This window comes from Lactuca sativa, chromosome 9 (genome assembly GCF_002870075.4).
Source record: "Lactuca sativa cultivar Salinas chromosome 9, Lsat_Salinas_v11, whole genome shotgun sequence".
Classification (NCBI taxonomy): Eukaryota; Viridiplantae; Streptophyta; class Magnoliopsida; order Asterales; family Asteraceae; genus Lactuca; species Lactuca sativa.
Genome location: NC_056631.2, coordinates 125,350,100 through 125,360,635, shown reverse-complemented (window position 1 = coordinate 125,360,635; position 10,536 = coordinate 125,350,100). Strand labels below are relative to the sequence as shown.

The 10,536-nt window shown below is 42.7% G+C and overlaps 1 non-coding gene across 1 annotated transcript; it reads left to right on the top strand.

The window, feature by feature from the left end:
• The first annotated feature begins 2,136 nt into the window (after nucleotides 1-2,136).
• LOC128129436 (small nucleolar RNA R71) lies at nucleotides 2,137-2,243 on the top strand. Its single transcript, XR_008227335.1, has one exon. It is a non-coding gene; the product is annotated as a small nucleolar RNA R71 (small nucleolar RNA).
• Nucleotides 2,244-10,536: the final 8,293 nt, after the last annotated feature.

Genomic DNA, 10,536 nt, shown 5'->3' with positions numbered 1-10,536 from the left:
TAATTAAAAAGAAAATAAAAAGAAAGAAAAAATTGCAAACCAAACTCGGGTTGCCTCCCGAGAAGCGCTTCTTTTTCTTGGAGTCTTGAGCTGGACTCCATGCCTTCTACGTTGACTCTTCGGAAGAGTCTACCACCAGGATCTTTTGTTCCTTGAACCGCCGTTTATAAGCTTGAACTCTCCTTTTATACGCCTTCTTTGAATTTTCTTTTTTAGTTTTTCCATCTTCTTCATGCTTTCCATCTTCTTCATGCTTTCGTTTTGTGCCCTTTGTATGTTCCTTGCTCTCCATAGCGTTCCCCTCTTCTTTCACCTCTGGCCTTGTTTCTTTTGAAGTGACTTCCTCTTCATCACTTGTCATTTCCTCGTCCTCTTCGCTCACCCAAGAAGGTGGGTTCTTGTAAGTTATGACTTCAATCAAATACGGAACAGATGCCCTGGGTTTTGTCCTCTTGGCTTGATGAACTACCTTTATCTCTTCTTCCATAAGCTTTTCCAACTCTTCTAGTTCATTCTCCTCATTAATCGTGAACACCTCTTCTTTATCTTCTTGAAAGTCATTTCTTATCCCGAAGACTTCTTGTTCATTTCCAACCCTCAAAGTGAGTTTGGACTCGCGGATATCAACCAGGGCACCAGCAGTGTTAAGAAATGGCCGACCAAGGATTATCGGAACATCCGTGTCTTCTTTCATGTCCAAGACTATAAAATCTATTGGAAAAACAAATTTTCCGATTTTCACCAAAATATCCTCCACTATGCCTCGGGGTTGTGTCACCGAACGGTTCGCCATGTGAATCTTCATCTTTGTAGCCTTCATCTTCTGAATCTCCAATTTTTGATAAAATGAAAAAGGCATTAGATTAATGCTAGCCTCGGAATCGGCTAAAGCATTAACCTTCATTTTATTCCCAAACTCACATGGAAGAGTGAGGCGTCCAGGATCCCCCATCTTTTCTGGTGTTTCTCCCAACACAACTTTTGAAATTTGCTCACTTAGAATCACTGTAGACTGTTTCTTTAATTGCCTTCGCGTATCTATCAAGTCTTGCAGTAATTTCTGGTTCTCGGAAGCTTTGGATAAGGACTCCACAAAGGGAGTATTAATTGGAATCCCTTTCACATGCTTCACAAACTCTAAATGTTCCTTCTCCAGTTGACTAAGTGCTGCACGGGTGGGAAATGGCATAGGTGGATGATAATCTGGAATAGGCTCCAAAGATTTTTGCTCAGACTTGCGCCACGTCGTGGCCAGAGGCGTGCCACGTCGTGGCCAGAGGCGTGCCACGTCGTGGCGAGCCTGGTTCAGCATTCTCTCCATTTTCGATCCTTGATTTCTTGGGCTGCTGCGGTTGTTCTTCCAACGCCTCCAGGAACTCGGATATTGTATCTTCTTCAGTATCGATGGCCATTACGTGAGATTGGGCTTTTACTTCGGGATTTTTCGGGGACAATTTTTCATGGACTAAAGTGGCTAGTTGACCAAGTTGTACTTCAAGGTTATGGATGGAGGCTTGCTGGTTCTTCATCAATGTTTGTTGTTCCATGATAGCAGAATCCGTGGCATCATGTCTCTTTTCCGAAGCCTCCATAAACTTCATCAAAATGGTCTCTAGGTCGGGTTTCTTCTCGATTGGTGGCTGCTCCTTTTGGTAAAAGCCTCAACCTGTCTGCCTATACTTCTCTTCTTTTTGCTTTTTATACTCTTCATATGGCAGCCACTCCTTCTATGGTTTCCTCCAGTCGTCATCAAACTTATCCCCACTAGAGTAGCACACTTGAGCTTTTCTGTTCCCAGACTCATCCATATTGCAGTCCTTGGTCAAGTGTGGACCACTGCATCGCTCGCACCCCACTCTTATGGCATGTATCGACTGGTCCATTTGTGTTATCCGACGATCCATGTTATTTAGCATGGCCATGACAGCTGCAATTTCTTCAGTTTGGGTCTCTCCACCGCCTTTACTTCCGTCTTGCCTCGGGTTATGGTATTCGCGGGAGTGTTTCGCGAATTCTTTGATGAGCTCCTTGACTTCCCTTGGATTTTTCTTTGTCAACGGTCCTTGAGAATCAAGGAGTTGTCTTGTCATTACATTGACCCCATCATAAAAGATTGACATCTCTTGCTGCACATTTAGGTCATGTTGAGGGCAATTTCTGAGTAAGCCCTTGTACCGCTCCCATGCTTCGTATAGTGACTCCCCCGGTTGTTTCTCAAAGTTGGCTATCGCCTTCTTGAGTTTGGCTATCTTGGATGGCGGGCAGAACTGGTCCAGGAATTGCTCACGCATTTGAGCCCAAGTGGTGATTGTACCTGGTGGGAGTGCTTTTAACCACTCCTTAGCAGCTCCTTTGAAAGTGATGGGAAGCATCCTAAGCAAGACTGTATTTCTGGTGACATTTGGGACATTGAAGTAATCCGCAATGTCATTGACTTCGTCTAGATGCTTAAAAGCATCCTCATTTTCCTTCCCGAAAAATGGGATGTCCTTCAGTGCTGTCAATATGTGTCCCTTTAGCTCGAATGTGGTAGTGGCAGGAATTGCGGGTTGGACTAACCCAGGACCCATATCATCTCGGATCCGCTTTTTGTATGCTCCCATGGACATTTCTTCAATCGCTGCCATCTCGTTCCTTGGCTCGTTCTCGGGTTCACTTGTGTGTTCTTCAAATTCTGGCTCGGTATCGCTTTCGGACTCGGTTTTCACGGGTGTGTGATCCAAATGCTCAAGATTGCTCTTGTGCTTCGCTGGTGAGCTGGACTCTCCTGTCTTCTTTCCCGACTTCCTAGAAAAGGCTGACTTCAATTCTTGCAAGGGCGTCTTTTTCTTGTGAAGTGCAGATTCGGGGTCTTCCAGTGGTGGCACCAAGTGTGTGTTTGAGCTTCTGGTCATGAACTCCTGCAACTTGCTAAACTAAAACGTAAAACTGAACTAAAATAAGAAAAACTAACTACCAAATAAAAAATTTTAAAAATTTTGCCTGTCCACGTCGTGGCAAGTATGTGGCCACGTCGTGGACTCTGTAAATTTTTTTTTTATTTTTGCTAAAAAATTAACTTTTTGTGGTTGTGATTCCACAAGAAGGATCGATTAATTTAATGCAAATAATTAAACTAAAAACTAAGCCGTTCCCCGACAACGGCGCCAAAAACTTGATGTGCACAAAAGTACCCACTAATTTTAATATTTATAACCTAACAAACTTAACTATCTATGCACTTATAGGTAGTGTACCTAGTCAGATTACAGTATAGCTTGGGTAAGTCGGGTGTCGATCACAGGGAACGGTGTTCTAATTAATTTACTTACTATTAAATTAACCTAATTTATTAACAAATTTAATAAAGGGTTTTATCTGATTTTTACAAGATCAGATGAACTTAAATCCAATTCAATAAGTAAAAACACACACTCTTGTTTAGATTGAATCCACTTTTCCCTTATGGCTAGCTAACAATTACGGATTACTAAGTTGGTTTTTAATTATATTAGTAATTTAGTTCTATCTTACCAATATTTAAATAATTCATGTCAAACCATGTATGTTCACACATAATTAAACACAGAACCAATTATAGTTGTAAATATGCTATATAAGATTTGTTGTGTAAACGCAATTATGATCACAATTCTCGTTCTCTAGCACAGCTAAACTTTATTTATTCTAATTATTAACTAAGATTGGTCAATCCTAGCTCTAACAATTCAATGTTCACTAAATTATTAGGTAAACAGGTTCATGCAGTTTAATGGTCACTAAGCTACACAGAACATGTAATTAAACAATTAGATAAACAAATATTAACATGCTAGGTCATACAAATCAAACACAAGCAAATTTTCACCAACTAAGCTTAATCCATAATCATATAACTATTCATAAGTTCAAAGCTTCATCTAGCTAAACAAGAGTAGCTAGATTCAGCTGCTCATCATAGTAATTAAACTAACACAGCTAAAACTAATGAAAGACATGTTCTAAAAATAAACCTTTATTTCTTTTGGTGTTGAAAACCCTCTTCCAGAGCCTTTCTTTCGTTCTTATTCGTCTTCTGGAACTCTTTTTCTTCTGCCAAAAGTCTCCCTTTTCGTAATAATTAGGATAACTTATATAAGCCTTAAAAACTCGCGCCACGTCGTGGCCAGATCTCGCCACGTCGTGGGATTCAAGAAATCCGTATTCTTCAAGGAAATCCTCCGCGTCGCGATGCTTATCTTCTGGAACACCCATGCCACGTCGTGGGCTTCATCGCCACGTCGTGATTTTAGCTCTTATCGTGAATCTATTATTTTCTTGTCTTCCAAGCCTCCCATGTTCCCCATTTTGTCACCTTTGGTCCCTTTCTTCGAAAATCCTTTGTATTGACTGAAAATAACAATTTAAACTCATAAGTATCATTATTCTAAACATATTATCAATTTATTAATAAAAATGTACTTAAATACTGCCTAAAAATAAGTGTAAATATGGCAATATCAACGATCTTCTCTGTCGTTTCTCGTATGATTTCCGAACCGGTGAGAGTGCTTTCAGGAACTCTTCCTCTAGCTAACTGGGTATCGCCAACTTCAGTCCAGCACAGAGGGTATCTGTACTTTCGACCATAGAGGGCTTCAAACGGAGCAGCCTTTATGCTTGTATGATAACTATTGTTGTATGAAAATTCGACAAGGGGTAAATGAATATCCCATGCCTTTCCAAAGTCAATCACACAGGCTCTCAGCATATCTTCTAAAGTTTGTATTGTTCTCTCACTTTGTCTGTTTGTTTGTGGGTGGTAGGCTGTACTCATGTCTAGCCTAGTTCCCAGGGAACTTTGTAGTGACTGCCAGAATCTTGAAGTGAATCTACTATCTCAATCGGAGATAATGGATATCGGAACACCATGCAGTCGCACTACTTCCCTTAAGTAAATTCTTGTAAGCTTCTCCATTTTGTCAGTCTCCTTGATGGGTAGGAAATGCGCGGATTTGGTCAATCTGTCGACAATGACCCATATGGTATCGAGTCCACTTGTCGTCTTGGGTAACTTGGTTATGAAGTCCATAGTAATCCGCTCCCATTTCCATTCTGGTATTTCTGGTTGTTGTAGTAATCCTGACGGTTTCTGATACTCGACCTTAACCTTAGCGCAAGTAAGACATTTACTCACGAAGGTAGCAATTTCTGCTTTCATGTTAGGCCACCAGTACAGCTTCTTAAGATCCAGATACATTTTATCTGAACCCGGGTGAACGGAATATCTTGAGTTGTGAGCCTCGGTCATGACTACGTTTCTGAAACCACCATGTTTCGGGGTCCAGATTCGGTCCATGAGATAGTAGGCTCCGCCACCCTTGACTTCTAGATTTTTCTCCATTCCTCGCAGGGATTCACCTGCCACATTTTTAGGTTGCAAAGCTTCCATTTGTGCCTCCTTAATTTGTGTGGATAAGTGGGAATGGATAGTCATGGTCAGAGATTTGACCCTTCGACCAGTGTATTCCTTTCAACTGAGGGCGTCAGCTACTACGTTGGCCTTGCCAGGATGATAACAAATTTCGCATTCGTAGTCATTCAGTAACTCAACCCATCGTCGTTGTCGCATGTTGAGTTCCTTTTGATCGAAAATGTGTTGAAGGCTCTTGTGATCGGTGAAAATAGTACTCTTTGTTCCGTATAAGTAGTGCCTCCAGATCTTCAGAGCAAATACCACTGCTCCTAACTCGAGATCGTGTGTCGTATAGTTCACTTCGTGTGTCTTAAGCTGTCGGGAGGCATAAGCGATAACCTTCCCTCTCTGCATAAGAACACAACCAAGTCCTTGATTTGACGCATCGCAATACACCACGAAGTCTTCTGTCCCTTCGGGGAGGGATAGTATCGGTGCGGTGCACAAGGCCTGCTTTAGTGTCTGGAATGCCTTCTCTTGTTTCGCTTCCCAGTCAAAGGCCACACCTTTCTGGGTTAATGTAGTAAGAGGTTTCGCAATGCTCGAAAAGTTCTTTATGAATCTGCGATAGTAGCCAGCTAGACCTAGAAATTGACGAATTTCTGTAGGTGTCTTTGGTGCCGACCAGTTCTCAATAGCCTTAATTTTGGAGGGGTCCACGTGTATACCTTTCTCGCTAACAACGTGGCCTAAAAATTCGACTCTTCGAATCCAAAATTCGCATTTAGAGAACTTCGCATAGAGTTTCTCCGTTCGCAGTGTTTCTAGGACTTTTCGTAGGTGCTGACTATGCTCTTCCTCACTTCGAGAGTAGATAAGCATATCATCGATAAAGACGATGACGAACTGATCCAAGTAAGGGCGGCATACCCTATTCATTAGGTCCATAAATACTGCTGGTGCATTGGTTAATCCGAACGGCATCACTACAAATTCGTAGTGTCCATAACGAGTTCGGAAAGCTGTCTTTGGAATGTCCCCCTCTAGAACTTGTAGTTGGTGATATCCGGATCGTAGGTCTATCTTTGAGAAGTAGTTCGCTCCTTGAAGTTGATCGAATAGGTCGTCAATGCGGGGTAGAGGATAGCGGTTCTTGACAGTAAGTTTGTTCAGCTCTCTGTAGTCGATGCACATACGGAACGATCCGTCTTTCTTCTTTACAAACAAGACCGGTGCTCCCCAAGGTGAGAAACTTGGTCTTATGAATCCTTTTTGAAGGAGTTCATTAAGTTGACTGGAAAGTTCCTGCATCTCTGCTGGTGCAAGACGGTAAGGCGACTTCGCTACTGGGGTAGCTCCTGGAACTAAGTCGATTCTGAACTCGACTTGGCGTTGCGGTGGTAATCCTGGTAGTTCTTCTGGAAAGATATCGGGAAAGTCGCGTACTACCGAGATGCTCTTGATGTCCTTCAGTTCTTGACTTGTATCAACGATGTGCGCTAGGAATGCTTGACAATCCTTCCGCAAGCACTTTTGAGCTTGGATGCACGAAATGATGCGAAGGTTTGTACTAGATTTGTCGCGTAGATAACTAAGGTTTCGTTGTTAGGGAGATTAAGACGGACTGCTTTCTCAAAGCACATGATGTCGGCGCGAAGAAGACTCAACCAATCCATGCCGACTATGACGTCGAAACTTTTAATTTGGACCGGCATGAGATTGATTGGGAAAGAATGGCCGTCTAAAGTTAACGTACAACCCATGTATATGCAATTTGTGTTTTCGGTTTTTCCATTGGCCATCTCTACAGTGAATGATTTTTCTAACTTGCTAGGTTTAGGTTTAAGTAAATGAATAAAGTTTTGACTCACGAAGCTTCTCTCCGCTCCACTATCGAATAATATGCATGCGTATGAATTATCGAGAAGGAACGTACCAGCAACTATAGTTGGGTCAGCTACAGCTTCGTCGTGGCCTATTGCCAAAACTCGTCCCACACCTCCGGTGCCTGCTGCCTTAGGACAGTTCCTCTTGTAGTGGCCCACCTCGCCACAACCGTAGCAAGTCTGCCCTACACCCGCACTGGGAACTTGAGTGATAGGTTTTGTAGGGTCCTTGCAGAAACGGGCTGTGTGTCCCTTCCTGTTGCAGTTGGCGCACTGCATTTACCGACAAGGTCCATGGTGGTGGAAATTGCATTTGGTGCACTTTGGGAGGTTACCTATATAAGGCTTTGTTGGGTAGATATTTGTAGGAGCTGTAGTAGGTACAGTGGCAGCATTTACTGAAACCAGTTGTTTCTTTGCGGATTCTTGGGAGGACCCACCCTTCCCTCTAGTCCACACTCTCTTTCTGCCATTGTTGTTGTTGTTGTTGTTGTTGTTGTTGTTGTTGTTGTTGTTGTTGTTGTTTCCTTTCTGTGGTGCTGGTGCAGAAGTGGTTGAGTTCTGATGACCTCTGTAGTCAATCAGAGATTGTGCCAGTTCCTTAGCACTTTCAAAGGTGTCAGGTTTAGAAGCTAACACGCTTGATCGCATTTGGGGCGTCAGTCCCCAGATGTACCTTTCTATTTTCTTGCTCTCGGGAGCAATCATATATGGGCAAAGGATTGCCAGCTCGCAGAATCTGTTGGTATAAGTAGCGATGTCGGTACCAACCATTCCGAGAGTCCATAGCTCGTGTTCAAGCTTTTGAATCTCTCCCCGTGGGCAGTATTCTCTCATCATCATGGCTTTCAGGCTCTCCCAGCTTATGGAGTTTGCCACGATCAGGGTAAATACTTTAACGTGGCCATTCCACCAAGTTAAAGCTTTATCAAGAAGGGTGAAAGTTGCAAATTTGACTTTGCTGTGCTCGGGACAGGAGCAGATTTCAAAGACTGCCTCTGTCCTTTCAATCCACTGCCTCAGGGCCATCACACCACCAGTTCCATAAAACATCCGGGGCTTGGCATTAGTGAAGTCCTTATAGGTGCATTCTCGAGGTGGTCCATGACTCTCGCCATGGTTGGATAGGTGTGTGCCAGATCCCGAGCCATTAGTACTCGAGTTATTGATCTGTGACATGGCAGCTGCCACCGCTGCGGTGACTGCTGCTTGAAACATAACAGCATCGAATTGAGGTGGAGGAGGTACAGGTGCTTCCTCACCGTTGTTTCGCCTTGGATTCCTACGCGGAGGCATCCTTCAACTATAGGTTGAAAAGACAAGGATAAGAATTTCATAGAATAGAAAATGTATGTGTCTCATGAACTAAATCGCCATAGCTCAACAACAGATGATAGTATGAGTCTTAAAATAGAAGAATGAAAGTTATTTGTAAGACTGAAGGTATGAAACAAGTATTTGGCTTTCCAAAGACCATTCAAGGTTTGAACGAAATACTCAACATAGTAGTAATAGTGTCACTTATATTAATATAAAAGTTGTTACAACGATCATGAAAATTTGACCCCTATAAGGGTCTCCGATTACAAAGTTCGAGAAATTTAAAGACTTTTAGCCGAGGTTCTAAGCTATAACAAAATTTGAGTCCTTGACAAGCACTACTTGCGTCGAAGGTTGCGCTTGGATCTTGACTCCGCATCTGATTGCTTTGACTCCATTAGACGCCTATCAAAAGCGGCTTGTTGTTCCCTCAGTTCAGCGAGGGCTGCAATCATTTGCGCTTGAAATGCTTCGGTTTGGAGTTGAGCATTGTCTTGTATCTTGTCCAGCCTACGGATGTCAGAAGTGTGAACCTGCACTTCCACGTTGACATCCCGGAGTCAACTAGCTTGAACTCCAGACTGATAGGACTGATTGGCTAACTTACCCACCATTACCGGGAGTGCTCGATCAGCTGAACCTCCGCCGCAGACATCATAGAAGTCCCGGCACATGCCGTAGGGAGGGCGTAGGTTTTGCTGTTGGCTCCAATGGTAGAGGTGACTTCCCCAGACGGGAGTCGGTCCTTGAAAGTTCCTTACGAAGACGGGAGGTTGAATGGGTGGTGGATCGATAACTTCCGGCTCTGAGTCGGTACCGGAGTCATCACCCACTTCTATGGGTTCCTCGTCCTCTTCGGGATCATCTTCGATCCATCCTCCGTTGCCTTGGTTGGGAAAGTAGGGGTCGCCAGGGTGGTGAAATCCAGCCATTTGACTGTACGAGAAATAGGGTTATAAGAATGGAATAAAGTTGAAACATGCAAAACATGTAAGTTAAACTAGTTTAGATCGCAAATACTCCTATAGTATTTTAATTCTTGTGTTTGATTTTTGTAATGGTTTGGTAAGGTTTGACTTGTTGCTTACTGTAACGCCCGCAAATCTAGGCTAGTCAAATTAGAGGCAATGGGGGTCGAAAACGACTTTTCGACAAAATATTATTTAGAATAAATAATCTTAATCAAGTTGTAGAGTATGTTACAAGGTTTTCGTACGTATAAAGAACGCCGAAAACCGAGTTATAACGAAGAAGTTATGACCCGTTGAAGTTTCGCGACGGAACCGGCACGATACCGAGAAGCGTAAATAGTGAATTTACGATAGAGCGAGATTTAGCCTTAGCGATCTAAACAAAAGTCGTATAATATGTTAAACTAAGAACATCGATAAAAAGAACGCCCAAATCTGACTTCGTATGAGGAAATTATGATTTTTCTAAGATTTAGCATAGCAGTGCACAGCCCGAAATCTGAATTTTAGATCGGTCGATTTTTAGCCGACGGGATCTAAATGAAAGTTGTAGTACTCGTAAATACCAACGCGTGGATATAAAGAACGTCGATAATAGAGCTCGTATGCAAAAGTTATGGACGAAGCTTAGTCCCTACTTTTCGAGCGCGGCGAATTCGATACAGTTTTGTAAATACGAGATAGAATGAGAATTAGCCAACGAGGTCTAAATGAGAGTTGAAGATCTCATTAATAGGAACTCAACAGTAAAAAGACAGACAAAAATGGAGCTCGTATGCAAAAGTTATGGACGAAGCTTAGTCCCTACTTTTTCGAGCGCGGCGAATTCGATACAGTTTTGTAAATACGAGATAGAATGAGAATTAGCCAACGAGGTCTAAATGAAAGTTGAAGATCTCATTAATAGGAACTCAACGGTAAAAAGACAGACAAAAATGGAGCTCGTATGCAAAAGTTACGGACGAAGCTTAGAGACTACTTTACT